At 38.3% G+C, this 20,582-nt stretch overlaps 1 protein-coding gene across 4 annotated transcripts in view; it reads right to left on the bottom strand.

Annotated features, from left to right (window-relative positions):
* TENM4 (teneurin transmembrane protein 4) overlaps window positions 1-20,582 on the bottom strand; it is a 591,948-nt gene that overhangs the window by 497,399 nt on the left and 73,967 nt on the right. For 3 of the 4 annotated variants that reach the window (XM_088068964.1, XM_088068961.1, XM_088068963.1), the window contains exon 2: window positions 1,396-1,538. The exons of the other annotated variant lie outside the window; for it this stretch is intronic. The gene's annotated coding sequence lies outside the window, so the exon portion shown is untranslated. The remainder of the gene's footprint in view (window positions 1-1,395; window positions 1,539-20,582) is intronic. 4 annotated transcript variants of the gene reach the window in all.

Here is a 20,582-nt window from a genome sequence, read left to right as displayed (position 1 = left end):
AAGGGCACTGGTCTTACACCATTCTCTACCAAACCAGTCAGCTACAGTCAGAAATCTAAATATTCCTTAAAATGCACTTATTTTAATTCAGGTCTATCAAGAACAATCTGCCTGTCACTGGTACAATGTGTATGTTCAAAAACTTGCCCAAAGCTGCAAGAATTCAGGGTAGTCTCATTACTATATAAACACAATAATCTGAAATGTTTTATAACCTGGAGGGGGGGAAGAAAACACATATAAGCTTATGCTTATTGCTTAAAACCAAAGGAGAACCAGTACATTCCTGAGACATAAAGCTATACTTTGAACCCTATTTGAGTAAAAACATTATCCCGTGACGAATTTCAGAACCAGAAATGCCATAGGACTCAGCCTTGTCCTTTCAAGTCCATTGCAGACCTCTTTGACTGTTTTTTGTACTTTAAAGTACAGTGTTCCTGGCTTCAAGCTGTAGAAATAAACTCAATTGTGTCTCTATTATGGCTTGTTGGAGTCTTGGCATATGTAGGAACATTTCAAATTTCTTTTGTTCTCTCTGAAATACTTTGGGATGGAGATTCACTTGTAAAACCATGGTACAGAACTCTGCAGCTGACAAGTTCTACTTATTTACTGCTGCACACATTTTTTTATTGGAGATAATAGAGTTCTAAAAGGCATCTTATGCAACATCATTAGATGAATCAGAAGTAGTATATCCACATGAAATTTTGGTTGCTCTCATTCAACGGAAGTGTTGGTGGCAGTCAAGATTGAGTTGTAAGTCAATATAGAATTTATTTGGTGGAAAAAAAAGGAAGCATTATCTTTACTTGTACTGGGAGTGTGCAGGAGTAAATAGCTGAGTTTTGGTTGGTATTTGGTGAGTTGGAAATGCCAGTAAAACACAAGGAATTGAGGTTCTGTGATAAGGAATAAATTATGCTAAGTAGTATATGAGCTGCCATGAAATTATATTTAGGTTATTTCTGATACTTCAAATAAACTTTCAGACCAGTGCATTAACATTGACAATATAATTTACTCAAGCTTCAGAAACCTGGGATCGTTTCTCATCTTGATTCAATCACTTTGGTTAAAACTCTTGTTAACAACACAGGAAAAAATAGATTTTCCAAGTGATCACTATTTATTAGACAATAAATTTAAAATGACACTGCAAATACAATTTCATGGTTTTTGCACTTTTCATTTCTTTAAAAAAAAACAAGGGTGGAGACGAATAACAGTGCTTAGAATATCGTGAGGACAATCTTGATTTATCAACTCCAGTATAAACACACATCAAAGGAAAATTATAAATGTCTAAATACGACACCCATTATAGATGAAGAGTTTTACTTCTTTGACTCATCTTTGCAAATAAATCTAAAAAACAGATTGTGTACTTACATATTTCAGATCCTCATCTGTCTAAGAATAGAAAGCACTGAAGTCATGTGTCAGAATAACTCGGGTGGCCTCTTCTCAATTCTCTTTTTGTGATCACCATCCACAAAAATCAATGCGCCACTGCAGTGGTCCAGCCATCCTCACTACAGAAAAGGAGCCAGGTGTTGAGTGTCAGACAAGACTGGCATGGATTTGTAAAGGTTGTTTGTATGGATTTGTAAAGGTTGTTTGCATGGAAGCTGTCAGGGTTCTAAGACCCAGATTTCCTCTATCTACCAGAGTACCTCCATCAGAATCCAGGCTATCACATCAGACATGAACTGGTACTCCTCTTTAATGTCTGTATTGATATGGGTAAATGAGTATCTACCTCCATATCTAAGGCCAGCCATGTCCAAGCTGCCTTCCCATATTTTGATTTCCCCAGGAACAGTTACAGCATGCTCCAGGTTTGCTCCTACCCAAGGTATACACACCATGCCCCTATCCATTGGTGGCTTCACACATTAGATGTGCTCTCAAAGGCTGGATAAGGAGTATATGGAATGTGAGGTGCTTCAAGATGAATGGAATGAAACTGGACCTAAGTTAGTATGCAGACATTCAAACATGGAGAAAGTGAGAGTATATTTTTCATGGGACAAACATTCTAACTATATTTTTTCTTCCTTTCCTGTCTATATTTTATGCTTAATGCTGGTAATAAAGCATATTTCCTTATTTTAAAATATCACTCAAATACTGTAGGTTTTTCACATAGGTTTTTTCAAAGAAATTTAGGAGAGATACACCTGGATGAGTCCAACTATTTCAACATACACCAACAAAATTACCATCTTAGTCCTCTACTGCGTATTGCTCAGACACTTTAAGGTAGTAATGTCCTGGGCACTTTTTTTAGCAGCTCTATATTTAATGAGGACTTGAAGACAACTCTCAGTTTTAGAGGTACTTGAATCTATATTTACCGTGAGATCCACTGGGTAATGTCACTCTGTTTAGTGACAGCACTCCCCAATATAATGTGTGGCACAGCAGAGAAAATGAGCCAGTATATGATCTTGCAAAGGGCCGACAGTTTCTAGTAGGTCACAATTAACATGCCCCTCAGTGTCATCAAAAAATAGCTTGAAAAGTTGTGACTGCAGATGCAAGATGCATCCCAGCTCAGCTGTCCACATAAAACTGTCCAGTGCAGCTAGAGATGCCCTAGTTATTCTGATTGTTCTTCAGCTGCTGTCCAGGAAGACATTGATTTCCTGCAAATCCTGCATCTTCTCTGCCAGTCTCCTAAATAAGCTTGGGCATTTAAAATGGCTCTGGGCATCTCAAATGCTTTTAAGTTAATTGTAAAACTAAACTTTGCACTAAATCACAAGTTTTGCATTGACAACAGGACTCTGTGACCCCCATCACACTTTTTCTACTCCCCATATACAAGCCCAGCACAACACCCCTTTGCACAAGTCCTGCTTCAGGGAATGAGTTGCATAACAACATGCCAAAAATTTTGTGTTGTATGCTACTTGTGCACATGTATGCATGCTATATTAAGGCTCACATTTTTCATTCTTTAATTAATATTGATTTTTTGTAAAAATTATACAGTGGGATTCCAAAAATCTATTATGTTTTGTTTGTTAGGAGTTGGAATAAATGTATTCCAGTAGAGATAATGCTCTAAATGTTGATCATGTTACAAGTTGGCCCACCTACTGTCACTTCAGGAAGCAGAGGTTTAAATATAAAACTACTATTTTTAACTGAGTTAATATTGGAACTGAAGGAGGAGACGTTCAATCTGGGGTAAATAGTAGAATGTCTGATATAAGTGGCACTATATTGATTTACAGCAGTGAAGCAACTATCAGAAACAGTAAATCTTTTCTCCACCAAGAGGTCCACAAATGTATTTATAATACTATTTTGATAAGCAAAAGTCACAACAGAAAGTGGAGATTATTCAAAGGTATCTCAGAAGTCCTGACAAGTTCTTAGAACAAGAAGTTCTATGAGACAATAAATGGAAATATAGAGCATGTGTCCTAGCCCAGTAGACTGCTTCAAATCCCTGAACTAAAATATGCATGTTAAATAACTACGTGTTCTGTTTACAATGAGCAGTATATTCCAGACATAATTAAAATAAAGAAAATTGTTATTGGATACCTCTTGATAATAAAACAGACCCAAACAAGCCTCCCCCAAACCTCCAAGGTATTAAATAAAAACAGGTTTTATACTATAAACATTCATTTATGTTTTCTTCTTGAAGTTGTAGTTCCTAAAGTACTGTAAATAAGATTATTATTAAAAATAAGAGCAAGATCATCAGATTTTATTACTAAATTGGAAATAGGAAAATAAAAATAAAAATAACAAAAATGTTTTAATACTTAAAACTCACAATTTTAAATACCTTATTTTATCTTGATTTATTAAATATTCTAATGTTGGGCATTCTTTTTGGGTGTCTACTCAATAGCACATGGCCTTTGTAGTACAATATAAACAAAAGTAGAAAAGTCTAAGAAAGTTAACCCAAGAGGAACCTTACTTCTCCAAAAATCCAACTAAAAGGAGCCAAAGCTGTGTTTTCTTTTTAAATTACTCTCTCTCTCTTTAGCTGAGGTGTTTAAAGACTCCATAATGAAGCACAGCACAGAGTACAGCACAGGAGGACTGAGACTATGGGCTTCAGGGAGATTAATGGCTGCAGAAGCGGCTCGCTTTTTGTTACATTAACCTGCCCAGAAAAGCAATTGCCTCCACAGTGCCCATACCCAATCCCCATAAGTGGAGACATATGGCAGTTCTGTGATACAGAGAACACACTGTGGTAGTTTTATTGATACTGGGTCTGCTTCTTAGCCAGTATAAGTCTTCTCCACTCAGCTATGAATTGATCCTTTTGACTCTTGGCAAAAGCAGAACAGTCATAAAGGTTAATGCTGCCCTTGCAGTCATATTCTTTCTCTGAATTTCCCTATGAAGGTGCCTCTCTCCACTGACTCCAGGGAGACTGGTAGATTAAATATAGACTGAGCTAACTCTTGTGCCTCTGCCACTTTGGTGGGATCAATCTGTAAAGACACGCTTTTCTCTTTGTCTGTGGGTCTCAGATGTGAGTCTATTGATAGAAAGCCACCAGAAGTAGCAGCGAGAGTGGTGCAAGTTGTGCATGGCCATCTCTGTTTTCTCATCTGGTGAAATGTCAAATGAGCAGAGACTTTTCCTCCCTCCCTCCCTACATTCCTCCCTCCCTCTCTCTTCTGCCGGTCCATTATCTATCTGAGGACAGTAATCATTAAAGTATTTCAAAACCCATATCCCAATGTTTCCATGTTCAATTAACATGAACACTCAGAATTGGAGAGCTGAGGTGCATTTTGGAAGGACCTTGCAAAAAGCATTTTCAGCTCAGATTCTTGGCTTAAGGACAAAAGGCTTGGCGATGTGGCATAACATTGCCCACACATAGGCACACAGACATAATTTCATATTTTCTGCTTCCCTCCTCAGATTTCTCTCTTCCAGCCATCAGCTTCTCTGCTAACCTTGAAACTGCAAGGAATTTCATTCTGTGGCTTGTGTTTCCTCCAAAGCAGAATTGCAGGACTTCAGTTCCTCCCTAGAAATTATGTCTCCTGGAGTCATTATTCCCTCTTGGCCTCAAACCACTTCCTGCAATTTCAGAGCCACTGAAAACAGCAGTTTCAAATGATCTATTAACCCATGAAGGCTAAGCCAGCCTGGATTCACCAGAGTTCCTTTGATGCATTTTTCTTTTCTCACATTTTTCTCCTTTCCCTAAACTTTGAAATAGAACTGAAAAGATTCTTCCTCAGATGAGTTTCGGCCCATTTTACAGACCTTATCCTCTGAATATTATTTTGTTTTCACCTCCAGTTTTCTGCTGCAGACTGCTATTTACCAAATCTATCTTTCTTGAAAAATTCTGTTGACCTGTAAAAGCTGAAACGTTAGCTATCAAAACCCTTGGGTATAGCCACAAATGATTATGTAAGGCTCGAGGCTCAATGCCAGATGAACAGACGACAGACCCATTTATCATCAGTAGGAACAGGCACATTAATTGGCTATGATACCAGCACTGTCCTTCAGCATTAACAAAACTCTTCTTGATCCTGAATGTACCCCCAGAACATCCTTTATTAAATAAGATAAATAATACTGAGGCCAAGGGTCGCACTGCTTCATCTGAGAAAGCTCAATTATTTATGAATACTTCCCTGACTCAGGCTTGGTAACCTGACAGGTTACCAAGCCTGGCAAAGAGAGCTTTTTGGTCTACTGACAAAACATTATTATTCTACACAGATGTGTCTTCTGTATTAGAGAATCAACAACAGAGAAATGAAAGCACATTAGTCCTGTAAAGCTTCTGGACTGGAGGAAGAGTGTTTGAACACTGGAACAGTTTAGCCAGAATGGCTGCAAAGACTCTGTCCTTGGCAATATTCAAAATGTGACTGGACACGTCCCTGGGCTCTTGTGGCTGACACTGCTTTGAGCAGTGTGTGTTGGACTAGATGATCTCCAAGCTCCCTTCCAGCCTCTGTGATATTCTGTTGTTCTGAGTCCATGAGACAAAGCCACAGTAGTGGATTCCTCGGTTTCTGTTCTGGACTCTTCCATGTACTCACACAAAAGCCAAAATACTCATAATTGACTACTGCTTCCAACTGTTTAACCATGCAAAGAGGAATATAATCCTAGGAGCCCCTCATGCCAATTTTCTCACGTGCAGCTGAGCATGTGAAGAGGTAACCAGTGGCCACTGTTTGGTATGATACCTGGAGAATTCCCTGTCATTAAGCAAACTCTTCTGTAAAACAACTTGGTTCTATTTGGCACAGTGACTATGCAAATATTTTGTATGATTCCAGGCACACTGTCTGTGTGCCATCATTGTTACCATGGATAGTACAGAAGCAGTGATACAGTCCAACAACTCTGCATGAGAATGAGGAAAGTAAAACATTGGTAATTTCACTGGAATACTGACCACATGTTACAAGTAGTAGAAACAACGTGTTTCTTTCAAGATTGGCTTCACCTACTTCTTGAGTTGCCAATAAATGGTTCTGTGAACCATTTCATGGAAGGAAGAGCTCAAAAGTAATACTGCAGTATTTCATGGGACTCAAAAAGGACCCTCTGGGTCAAGTCCATCTTGCCAACACAATTTCTACCTTGTAATCACATGTTGCTACCTTGCCCACATTTGATATACACAGATGTTGATGTTATCAACACCCCTCTTTGTACAGCTTGTTAGCTAATTATGAGTTCATCCTACCATAAATGACATTTTCCCCATCCTTGTATCACCTTTCGATCTTGACAAGAAGGAGAATTGTTTTTTTCTTTCTCCCCAGGGGGCTTGGGAGTTTTCCTCAGAATGATACAGTATTTCCTCACACTTAGAACAGAGCCTTCTGTTTGCACACAGTACTGGGGAATTTTCAGTGCTGACACCAGTCAGGCTGGCATGCACACTTTATACCTGCATAGCCAAAGGAACTGGCAGATGGTTGGTGACAAAAGAAGCATCCCATGGAGCTGCAGGAGAACCATCTCATCAAAAGATTTCAGAGCCTGAAAGTTACCATGCAACAGCCCAACTGTAGCGCTGCTCAGCATTCAGCCAGAAGCAAGGCAGGTGCTTGAAATGCTTGCCAGGATTCACTCATTCAAATGTGTTTAGTCTCTAAGATGGAAATAAATCTGGCAAATGGGTGTGGAATGCTCTTACAGTGATGTAAGAGCAATCACCTGGTGTAGGACAGAATACACCACCTTGTGTCTATGACATTTTGGTAGCTGGAGGACTGACTTATACAAAATTGTCCCTCCCAGGCCTCCAGCAGGAGGAATTGTCCCTTCCAGCAGAAGAGACAGTGAGAATAAGTGGGAGCAATGAGAATGTATGATGTTGAATGAAGTTGCTGCTGAAAAAGAAGACGTGCTGACAAGCAGGTCTCGTTTCAGCATGGGTTTCCAGGACCAAAGCATCTGCCATTCCACAGCATTTGGTGGGGACCATTTTACAGGAGAGGGGTGGCTACTGATGGTTCAGTGCTGTATAAATACTTGAGCTGTAAGCTTGGCTGATGGGACTGGGGAGGAGGAATTCAAAATTGTTGAGCTCAATATGTTAGATTTGTCAGATTTGGATCATTTCTACTCTCTGCTTAACAATAAGCTTCATATTTCATGTCATTCTACCTCTTGCATGCAAGTCACACACCTGGAGTTTTGTCTTCCATTTAAACTTTTTAAAGAAAAATGTGAGGTTTTTCTACATCTTTCCTTCCTGAAGCTGGTGGTAGACTAAGGAAGCATTTAGGTGTGTGCTTCACAGTATAAATTTATTTCTTAACTCCCCTGAAAATTTTCCAGTACCCCAGCTCCTGCTCAAAATTTCCCATGCTGCAGCTACAATGTACTGACATGATTCACAGTTCTTGTTAAGCAATGGTAAACCTGTCCCAAATATGTGGAGCTTCTTCTTTCTACAAAAGAAATGAACCATATCAAAGATCATTGCAGCTAATCTGTCTTCAGACTCAAGAAGATTCTTCTGCACCTCTGCATTTCAGAAGATGACCTTTATCAGATGTAAAGCCTACAAATATTTTCTGACTGTGTAAGGCAAACTATGGATATAGGATTTGATGTACAAATGTAATAGCCCTTCTCCTATCATACATCAGCCAGGGTAGCACAGATGCAGTGTTGCAGAAACAAAAGCTTAAAGTAGAGGGAACAAACATAAAAACTAGTTTATAACTTGCCAATGGGAAGAGGAGACCAACTAAAACAATCTGCAGTGAATGTCCAATGGATTACCATGGAGTTAGTCTCCCTAGAGGAATGAAGGGAAGACAGGAACAATACTATCTCTCTAAATGCAAACACTGACTGGGAGAGGTAGTGCTTCTGTGATCTGCCAACAAGAGCAAGAGTTCTTTGCTGAGTAAGCAACTGGGCTAGCTAGGAAAGAGTGTGCACACTGATGCCCTAGGGCATCAATTTCATGATCAGGGCACCCTGAGACATGCTTCAGTTTTCTCATAATGACTGGATTGAGTGCACTCATCAAAACTGAGATTTCAGGGCTCAAAGTTCAAAAGGCTACCAGAGGTGACATCATTTCCCTGCTTCCTCCTTCTCTTGTCCCTTCCAAAAACAACCCCACTATATTTCTTTTTCTTGCCATTTGACTGAGATCACCTGGGGGTTAATTATCTTTCTGGGATGAAAACCATATGCTATTTCACGTTCTTGCATAAGGTTAAGCTGTGTATGATGAAACCGATCAATTAAATCTTGTGGGAAGAGAAGGGAAGGGAAGGGAGGGTGAAGCTTGGCCAGGAGTTAGTGTTCTCATTTACTGACAACATAATCCATTGTAACAGACAAATACAAAAATTTACTTACATGTAAGGAACAAAGCAAAGAAAGTGTTGCCTGTGTCATCATAAAAAGAAGCTGGGGAACACTAAAGTGGGGAATATTAATGTAAATAAGATGGGGAAAGTCACTGCTTATGACTGGCAAAACTCAGAATATGAAAAGGTCATATTATTTAAAAACCAATTTTTCTGTGTGTTTGGTTTTGTTTTTTTGGTTTTGTTTTTACCTTGAAGCTTGCAGACTGCTTTGAACACAGCAGATACTGTGCTGATGTGCATTCATAAAATCCAGCCTGTTGTGTGGGTCTACACCTGTCATTTCACTTTAGTGCAGGAACAGTCCCCTAAAATGTCAGCCTGATTTTTCAATCTATCTGGCATGTGAGGCTGGTTCTTATCACAGTGGATGGTTTTCCTTCAAGCTAGAATATGGATTTTTTGTGCTGGTCTGGCAGGGATAAAAGAGAAGAAGAGAAAACAGACATGGAAGTGCTCCACTGAGTCTCATGCTTGTAAAATTCCATGCATACAGAAATTGCAAGTGGAAAGATCTACAGCCACATGCAAGTTACTGAAGGCAAACAGCACATCATAAGCTCAGAGCTGTTTACAAGTAAATTCCTCATAATTCTAAGCCAAAAACTTCATTGCCTGAATAATTTCCTTGTCAAAGAGAAACATTTCTTTGCCAGTGAGAAAGAATAACTCCAAGAATCATTCAACCCCTGGCCCTGCAGAGCTTAGGTTGAACACTGGTTAACATTTCAGTGCAGTTACACTTACTCAGCAGCTAGCAATTGGAAAGTGTGTTACTGAAAAGAAATAAGCACAAACATACACAGATGTCTACTGTTCTGGGTTCAAATAAGCCTTGTGGAGAAAGAGTGGTGTATATATATGTGGGTGTGCACGTGTGTGGGCATGCATGGGAAAGCAAAATGAGCTTTATTTTTATTCTGAATCCCACCTAAACAAAGATCCTAATGTTATCCCTTGGAATGAGGTAAGAAATATGATCATTTGGTTCCAAGACCTGCCTGAAACTACAGTTTTTGTAGCCCTGAATGAGCAGCAACCAAAGTAAAAGAGATCAGATGAACTGCATTTAGAAGTGATGCAGTGAACTGGTACAAGGGGAAAGTGCTTTTAGTGATCGATATGAAAACAGGGGGCTTTCATCTAACCACAGTGAGGATGGCAAAGAGGAATTTGGGCAATATAATATGGGATAAAAGGGTAGATAGCCTCTTATTTCAACCTAAAGACTTAATGATGCTTATTAAAAGGTTGTTACCTGGTTTCATGGAAGAATTATTGCCCTCTACCTCTTTCCTTAGAGTGAATGACCTGACAGGGAAAAACAAGTTTTCTTAAGTCCTTGCTCCTTGTTATGGAAATGTTCTTCTCATTTTTCTGTGACTTTGCCAAAAGATCAACCCATGCAAACCAGCAGTACACAGTGCAACTCCCCAGGCAGCATGTTCATATTACAGCACTTAGGTCATTAGATATTACGATTTGATTCACATAACAATCGTTTAGATTTGGGTCAATGTTACCAATAAGCCAGGGCTTTGAAATAGCAAAGTGTTCTCATGCTTAAAAAATTGCATTAGACCAAAGTCAGGTCTGAAGGAGACACACTGAAGACAATGAACTTCCAGCAGGTGAGCCAGGCTGCACATTTCTGCTGGGGAAATCTTTCCACCACTGCAGGATTTCATTATTGCTGTCATTTTCTCTATGAATTATTGCTTTCTTGTCAGATTTACCTCCCCTTCCACTTGAAAACAGTCATCTGGGGAATAGGCCAGCAATAAAACAAAACCCCTGGAGGTTAATGTTGCAACAATAACAACAAAAACAGTAGCCCTCTTCAACTAGGGGACCAAACCACATGGTACTGCTTCAGCTATGAGAGATCAATCTGTGTGTATCTGAATATAACTGGCAGCACTGCTTTTCTGGCACTGGCTAACAATAAAGTGTTATGAACTCACAGTTACTAGATCTTTTTAAGGCTGTCTGGTGTGCTTCAAGACTTATAGTTCTTTAGCAATTACTAGAAATGACAATTCAGATGAATTCATGCGCCATAAGAAAAAAATCTATTAATTAGCTTTTCAATTGATGTTAGGAAGTCCCATATGGCATTTGACTATGAGTATACAAGGTGGTAGCATTTCTACAGGTCTACAGTAAAGAGACATGGAGCAGAGATATGCCCTGGGAGACAGGAAACCAGAGCTCCAAAATGCCCTTCTTCTTACCAGAAGAACCCATCCAACTGTACAAAGTAGCCTTTTCTGGTGAAAGAACTATCTTCTCACTTTTTGTAGAATAAACTGTAGTTTAGCTAGAGTTATCTAAAATTAAATCAACTGGGCCAAATCTACGAAAAGCCATTATTTCTTGTGTATTCCACCTGAAGATGTTAGTCTTACATGTGAAATGCAACCCTGGAGTTAAGTCTAACCAGTACTCAGAGGGAGCCTAGATGTAGATTCATAGAACTATTCAGGTGGAAAAAGACCTCCAAGATCATTGAGTGCAAAATACCTTTCAAACTGTAATATGGAGGAAATATTTTTAAGTTAAATATTTTGAGACATGTAGAATGTGTGAGAACATTTCTTTAGAAATTACCATGGTGTGGAATCAAGCCATAATCAAATGAATGAAATCAAATAACCTTTCCTCTGTTGCCTTCCTTGAATAGTCATTTTTGAATCAGAAAGTAAATGCAAAAAGAATCTTAAATCACAACCAATCACACCAGCAAAACTTTGACACTCCTTCACACTACTAAATGGCTTAGAAGCCAGAATGACTGCAACAGGAGATCAAATCCAACTTTACTGGAACAAATTGTGCTTTGAATTATATTGGTGCAGTGCCACAGAAGTCAATGGGATATGACCTTCACAGCTAATTAAAGAGGTCCACTAAATTTGTCCTAGTCAGCTTGGCTGCAGAACCCCTTTGCACATTCTGTGCACAGCCTCTTGTTCTCTCTTAGAATAAGTAAAAGATTTTCAGTTAAAATATAAGCTAATGAATTTCAGAAACACCTTTTTTACAGTAAATCCTCAAGTAAATAATGACAGTACACTGGAAAGTACAGACCAGATTTACATGAAGATTGATAAAATTTGAATTTAACTTGTTGCAGTCTATGACTTGTGAGAGGAAGAGGAGGGACAAACACTGATTTCTTCTCTCTGATGACCACTGACAGGACTCAAGAAAATAGCTTGAAGCTGTGTCAGCAGAGGTGTGGGTTGGATACAAGACACAGCTTCTTCACCCAGAGGGTAGTGGGGCACTGGAACAGGCTCCCCAAGGGAAGTGGTCACAGCACCAAGCCTGACTGAGTTCAAGCGGTGTTTGCACACTGCTGTCAGGGTGTGACTGCTGGGAATGGGGCTGTGCAGGGCCAGGAGCTGGATTCACTGATCCCTTTGGGCCCCTTCCAACTCAGCTTGTGCTGGGGTTCTGTGAATCAAACTCCTTTCCCCATGGGATCTTTTTGTAAAGGAGCAGATTTACTACAAGGTGTGGAAGGCTGGCAAGCATTTCAGGGCATTGTCCAGTGAACCCTAGTTACTGCTAGAGCAGTCATGGAGCAGATCCTCATCCCTTGCCTCCTTCCTTTCCAGATCAGATCTGATTCCAGCCCTGCATATGGTAGTGCGGTAAAGAAATTCCTGAGATGCTTACACCTAAAGTTTGTGATGTGGCAGACATTCACCAGATGATCCTCTCAAATCCACACTTCAGAAATGCCTACAGAAATGAGTTTATTTATTCTTAAAGAAACTGATTCAGTTGACAAGGGGAAGGAAGGAGACAGTGAAAATAATGAGAAAATAAGAGCTATCATTATCCATAAATATTAAAGCAGATTAACAGATTATGAGATTAAAAAAAAGTGAATTAATATTCTGAAGTTTAAAATTCTAACAACATTAAGGTTCTATTTCCTGCCAACTAATTTTAAGTTAATCACCATTAATTTTTCAGAGCTAAATAGCAAAATAAATGAGATTCTTCTATTATTTGACATACATTCTAGTTGTGTAGGGAGTCCAATGTGAATGGAATGTGGTGAAAAAGTCTCATCACAAGATAAGTGAAATTATGGCTAGAAAATAATTACTAATCCATACCCTTGCCACTGCAATTTCATCTCTTCTATGGAGCATATGATCAAGTCTCCTACACAAAAGGTTTAAAAGTGACTCAGTGATTTGAAATTTTCTGTTGTTAATTGACTAAAATTTTTTTTAGTGAAACCTTTTAACAAGTAGTCTTTAAGTACTTTATAGTATACATTCCTCCACAATCAGAAATACATTATGCATTAGCAAGGCATTTGAGCTCTGTGCAAGTGACAGAGGTGATAATTTCTTTTCAATGCAAATAGCTTGCTGCTCCCTTCCAATTTTTAACATTGGTGCTGTTTTGTTCAGTAAGTGCCACTTTTTTGCGATATTCAACTTGGGCATGTTGAATGCTTCTCTAATTGTTTATTTATAGAATTTTGGTGTTTGAAATACCCACACAAGAAAGCAGTCTAAATCAGCAATTTCTACCCTGTTCTTGATGGTTCTAAGAAACCATTAAATCCTAGAATGTCTTGGGTTGGAAGGGACCATAAAGATCAGCTAATTCCAACCCTCCTGCCACCTTCCACTACCTTCCACTAGAATAAGTTTCTCAAAACCCTATTGAACCTGGCCTGCACTACGAGTTCTGATATTTACAAAGCATTTTGCACATTAAAATGCTTTCTTTCTGGAAGACTGTATCACTGCCGTGTTATCAACAATACAACAGTACTAGTGAAAATGACTGTACAATGGTTGGATAAACATTAACTTTGCTGAACAGAAGAATGTACACATGTAGCCCATCGGCTAAAAAGTTAAAGTCAATTCAAAAACCACTGAAACACCAGTAAAAGGTGGCAGAAAATCACAAGGTGTTAATGTAAATATTTATTTCCCAGAGAAGTTCAGAAAAATAGCTTCATGCAAAGTCATAATTATATGTCAAATACAACCAGCAACAAACCAGACACTTGCAGGATACCTCAGGTCATCAGATGCATAAAATGCACAACTTGAAAAAAAAGGTAACTGTACAAATGCCAGAATGAATTAAATTCTGATCAACTTTTTCTGCTGACATCTCCTTCTATTAGTGTAAATAGTCACCATATACTTGAGCAATTTCTTAGTCACACTGTAGCAGGAATTTTTTCCTGCTTTGCAGCTCAAATTTTCTTTTGTTTAACATAATCCCATCATGCCTGTCTTTGTCACCTTGGGATAAAAGAAACAATCTTTTCCCTTTATCCTCTGAGAGCATGACTTTCTATTTCCTACCAAGTCAGGCTGTTCAGCCCCTTAATGATTTTTGCTGCTGTTCTCGGAATTCCCTTCAATTTGTCAACATCCATCACTATATTCAAGGTGCAATCTCATCACTGCTGTCCAGCAAGAAAATCACCTCCCTATGGGCAAAGGAATGACGATGCTGCACGTACAGACCGGAGTCACAGCATCCCTTTTTGTAATCCTCTAGCATTGCAGCATACAGATATATCATTTGTTGTCTGCTAAAACCCCAAGGTCTCCTTTGACATTTCTGCTTTCCAGGTATCTTTGTCTGAATTAATAACTGTGCTTTAGATTATTTCTCTCTCAGATTTATTAGCCTACATTTTTCTAGGTCAGATCTCATTATCTTAGTTAAAGCACATATTTATTTAGACCATGTCCCATTCTCCTTGTGCTATTTTTTAATAATTAAGCATAGTTTGTTATTTTGAGGCAGAAGATCCTTATTAAGATTTGGATTGGATTTGATCAGAGTATTTCAGTCCTTTTATCCTTTTATGTCTTGTATTGATTGAGTTGGGTGCTACACCCACATTCATTGCTGGGCCACTCTTTTTTTTTGTCAGTGTGACTGACTACAGAGTGCCAAAAGGCAGCCCTGAAGCTCTCTCTTATCCTTGCATGTTATCCAGAAAGAAAATCATCTTACTAACTGCAGACAATCCACTCCTGAAAAAGTCTAAGCCGTTCCACAGTCAAAGGAATTAAAAAATGGACATGTTCAGGTTACAGCTAGTCTTATCCCTAAATATGCATCAAAGCCAAGTTTAACAAGCTACACCCTCAAAATGTTTGTTTCATTTCAACAGACATGAGGCGAGTGCAGTAGACCTGGCCGTAGATACATAAACAGCAACAAACAACTGCAGATCACAATAGACATCTTTCACATCATGATTTACATTTTCATTTTTTTTTTCTATCTACTAAAATATAAAAGCATAAAAACTTCTTTAGATTTAGTTCTTGTTTTTCCACATCATAAATTTTTTCATCTGTGTAACTTAGGAGCATTTTTGATGGTCCATGTTTAACTGTGAGTTTTACCCAGCAGATTTCTAGGCAGTTAAAATAATACTTGAGTACTACATTCTTCATGCAGTTTTTGAATAATTGTTCTAAAGATATTTTTTTTTCACTTGAAGGCTTGCGACAGATGCCTACTGATGTCTTTCATCCTTTGTAATTTAATCTGAAGTATTCCACTTGCTGCTATTCATTATCAAATTGTATCTCTGTTCCTTTACAAACATGATATTCATTATTTCAGTATATAGTGGTAATATAAAAAAATAAATGAAGCAGCACAAAAAACAAACCACCCCTCTCATATATTTACTGCCTTAAAAACTTATGTAGGAGGTATTTCTCTCAATGGTATACAGAAGACTATTCAAGTGTTTCTTGCATCATTTCACCAAGAAAAGCTCAGATAGTTTACCACAACTATAGCTGCAGCAGCCAACTGTTCCACAAATTTTTAACTTCATTAATCTATAACAAACTGAAGACTTGCAGATGAAATGCTGATCATAACCTGGTTTCTCAAGCTCTGCCATAACACAGTCCTTGAATCCAATTAAACTTACCAAATATGAAGATACTTGGCCCCCATATGATACTGTGCATTAAGTTTATTTCAACAAGAGAAATTTCTTTAAGTTTTATTATAGGAATAGCTATGATTTTTACTGTTTGTTTAACAACATGGAACATGCCATAAAGATCTGAAACCTTAATTACACTCCTCTACCTAATCCTCCAGGGAATTCATTGGAATAGCATATTAAACATTTTTTTTTTTCTGTTCCTAGAAAGGATCTTCTGTTATCCACTGCCATTTCCCACACTTTTTAAAATGAATCAAATCCAATGTACTAAGTAGCTTCATAAGCCAGTGGGCTCCTGCTTTCTCACTAGTCTCAAAAAATTTAAGTTTACAATGTGAGTTGCATATCTTTTTAACACCTGCAATGTTTTTGTAGAAAACAAAACTAGTTATTTGTTGCAGTGATAGCAACAAATACCTTATTAATATGTGGTGCTAAAATGAATAATGACCTTGCAGCAACAATGTCCTATTCAGCAGGTTTATTCTCTCCTCTTTCACCATGTTCCTATTGATTTCAGTGGTAAAGCTGTCCTTGAAGTTCCAACATAGATGCAAGCAAAACTCCATTCCTGTATGTACCTCCTCAAAGTAACTTTTTATTATGCTTCAAGTTTTTAAAATTATACATCGGTCTGCAGTATGGGGGTTGAATATCTATCAATGAGTACATAATTTCAAGAAGGTAATCGGGGAAAAAAATATTCTTTTAAAGCACATCTCATTCAGAAATATTGGAAACATCCCATTTGGTTGTGAGACACCTTGTTGCATTTGAAAAAAAAATAAATCCTGATATAGGCCACTGTATGAGACTACAGTAGAATGAGTTTCAAAATGAAGGGTACAGAATTAAGTGAAAGCAGTAAAGCCCATTCTGTGTATTTAAATGTTACTAGAAAGCAATTTTAATGACAGACCATGGCATACAGATGCAGGTCAGCACATCTCCTTGAATTAACTAACAGTATAAAAATCTGATAGGATCTTAGGAATGGTGATTTTATTACTGAAAGTGACCACTTTGTATGAAACTAAGAGTTTAAAATTTTATATGTGAGAGCAAATTCCTGAATATCAGCATTAATGGTGTATTTTGGATGGTTTGGGCAGTAGTAGAATAGAATCATAGTGTCATTAAAGTTTGAAAAGACCTTTGAGCCCGTCAAGTCAAATCATCATAGCACCATTGCCATAGAGCCATGTCCCATACACAGACAGACATAGCCATGTCTTTTTTGAACACTTGTGGGGAGGAGAATATCCACAGAATGTGAATATTCTTTTAAACATTTTTTTCCTAATATTCAATCTAAACCAATCTAAACCTCCCCTGGCACAGCCTGAGGCCATCTCCTCTTGTTCTGTCACTTGCTACCAAAGGAGGAGAATCATACCCCACTGGCTACAATCTCCTTCCAGGCAGTTGTAGAGAGCAATGAGGTCCACCCCGAGCCTCCTTTTCTCCAGGCTAAACACCTCCAGCTCCCTCAGCCACTTCTCATCAGACTCGTGCTCCAGACCCTTCCCCAGCTCCACTGCCCTTCTCTGGACACACTCCAGCACCTCAATGTCCTTCTTGGAGTGAGGGGTCCCAAACTGAACACAGGATTCGAGGTGTGGCCTCAGCAGTGCTGAGTACTTGTGGGGACAATAATTGCCCTGGTCCTGCTGGCCACACTATTGTGATACAGGCCAGGATGCCACTGAGCTTCTTGGCCTGGACACTCTGCTCGTTCATGCTCAGAACAGTCAGACAGCCATGTGAGTATTTTATTAAAGGGGCAAGTTTTTCCAAACTTTGGCTTCTTCACTAAGAAGAAACTCTCTGGAGAGCAAAATAAAGCCTGTCACATCCCCCAGGACTAGGAAACAGGCTGGATCCATGAAAAGCGGACACACCAGGGAGTGTGTTTATGACCACCTCTTGTGTGACTGAAATTCCAAACATCATGAGCATGAGGTGTGATATACCAGGAACAGACTCCTAGGAAAGTGGTGGAATTACCATCCCTGAAAGTGTCCAAAAAACTGAGTAGATATGGCCTTTCACATTACAGTTTAGTAGGGTATTTTGACAATGGTATTTTGTCAAAGGCTGAATTTGGCCATGTTAGAGATCTTTTCCAACCTTAACGATTCTATGATTCTACCTCATCCCACAGAAAAAAGCAATTTGGACTACATTTCTGATACAAGAAGCTAACAGTTTTCAAGCAATTGTTTCAGAATAAAACATAAAAAATAGGTATGTTTCAGTGCTTTTAAAATTAGAATAATTAAACTAACTAGTGCACTTAATGTACTTTCCCATTCCTGAGGGTGTTCAAGGCCAGGTTGCACAGGCCTGTTTTAATGAAAGGTGTCCCTGCCTATGGCAGGGGAGTTGGAACAAGATGATCTTTAAGGTCTCTATTAGCACAAACCATTCTACAGGTCTATGATTCTACTTGCATTCTTTAATCAGACAGCAAGACACTTACAATTTGTAGATTCTGTTTAAAAAATGCACGTACCTCTAGACAATATAGTTGATCTTGCATAGTCAAGATTAGCAAAAATTATAAAAGACTAAAGACTAGAAGCCTGCAGTAATCTTCATGAGTTGTTCTAGGGAGCTTTGAAGCCATCCTTAACTTGGATTAATTTGGATCTTAACTAACATTGCCTCTCCATATCCTAAAAGAAAAAAAAATATTCTCCCAAACAATGGTTTCTTAGCTTTAGATGATGAGTAGACAAAATTAATTATCTCTAAATGAGATAGAAAAGTATAGGTAGCTCTGAAGGGAGCACAGCATTAGGTGAGAACATAAAAGTATGGGACAATAAATAAAGAATGCTACAACAAGCTCAAAGTGGACATGAAAGCATAAAACCAGTTTTTGCTTCTGTTTGAAAACTTCCACCTTGTAGGCTAAAAGTAGTATTGGATCAAATTTGCATTTTCTTTTCCAAATCTGTTTTATAAAGATGAGCAATTTTTCAATATTTATTGCAAATTTTCTATGACTTTTTTTAAGTGAAACCAAAAATGAAAAAAAAAAATAATCCAGCAACACAGATTTTTGCGGTTGAAAAAAAAATGGGATGCCAAACAATAAGGCCAATAATATCAATAATTATTTTAGGAGACGTGATGAAGCAGGCTTGCAAGTGGGTGTCTGTTGCCATTTCAAAACCACAAAAAGTAGGCTGCCAATAGTGCTAACTGAGAGGAAACAAATACACTTGCAACTTCTCGGCACTGAATAGTAACTGGTATTTATTGCATTTAAGCTCATTTTATCTGACTTTTCATTTAATTGCACTTTGCTTCTCACAGAGTGCATTATATTAAATATTTACTATCTTGGTTAGGATGCCAAGGCACACTTTACTGTCTTTTTAGATTACTGAACAGTAGTTCATGTAGGAATTATTTAGGGTTGCTGAAGGTAGAGAATTAAATTTGAGGGGGTGAAATTAGAAAAGGAAAAAGTATAGGCAGTTAAAGTAGTCATATCCGGAAAACTGTAAACTATTTCTCAGGGAAGAATAGATCTTTCCTTTCTTCAGATTTTTTCAAATAGACTAAAGGACTGACAACAGCTGTTCAATAATAAATGGTGCTGCACAGAAAGAATAAATCATGGTCTTTGTTGATAGCACAACAGTGTCTTGCCGTAAGCAGTGGCCTGGGAGTCAGAAGCTGTTTTCCCAGCTCTGCCACTGACTTCCTTTGTAATCTTTTTTGGATCACCTCAGCAATTTCACTTTCTCCTGAGTCTCTTGCAGAGTTTTAAATCTCTCCAAGTGAGGTCTAGCTCTAACTGGGGCTTGTCATCCCTGCAATGCAATGTTATTGTCACTTGCTGCAATGCAAATAATAAAGAAATGCTATGTTTTCTAGTAATGCTCACCCTCTTCATCTTACACCACATTCTATTGGCTTTTTTCCTCCCATTCAATTGTAATAGGCTCTAAAAGAAACCAATCACTTACTTGGAAACTTACAAATTTACACCCCTGGAAAACTTAATGTTAAAATGAATTTACAATCTACAAGTGGAATGATCACAGCTCAGAAACTCATCCCTAACTCTTTTAATCTAGTCCTTCGTCAGCTGCCATCACCAAATATCTGAAGAGGTCCTACAGCTAACACCTATTTTTCATGACAGGAACAAGACATACATTTCTCAGAGATAGATGTTCTTGTGCTGTTAGTCACTGGACTGCTTCTATACTTGAACATTGAGAACCACCTCCAGAAAATGTTTTTCTTTCTCTCTGTTAATGAAACTAAAATCTCTAGATGATTCCTCTAGGAATGACTATGCTGGGTTGGACCAGTGACTCATCAGCTCAAGTGACCAGCTTGGACTTTTGAGGAAACTGTCCAAGAACAGATAAGGATATTGAGAGCTATGTGTGCTGAATATTTTCCCAGACTCCAATACATTGTGATTCAGGGTGGTCTTCAGTCAAAGATAGAGATGCTGTGATGAATTGCTTTCAAAGGATGTTTTTCCATGAAGTTGTTTGAAACACGCACAGACAGCTAAGTAAGTAATCTGCTGATGTCTATAGTTACTAAAGAAGCATCTCAGTCTGTAAATCCTGTAATTTACTGCTGTATTGCAGCAATTTTTATTTTTACTTCTGGTGCCATTGTACTGTCCCCTCTTTTCTTCTACTGGAGAAGAAAGCCATGATGCCACAATAACTGTCAGCCTGAACACTGCTCAG

This window comes from Pseudopodoces humilis, chromosome 2 (genome assembly GCF_049639895.1).
Source record: "Pseudopodoces humilis isolate 2021_Gansu_Grassland_sample_001 chromosome 2, ASM4963989v1, whole genome shotgun sequence".
NCBI classification, from domain to species: domain Eukaryota; kingdom Metazoa; phylum Chordata; class Aves; order Passeriformes; family Paridae; genus Pseudopodoces; species Pseudopodoces humilis.
This window is presented reverse-complemented; position numbering and strand designations above follow the sequence as displayed.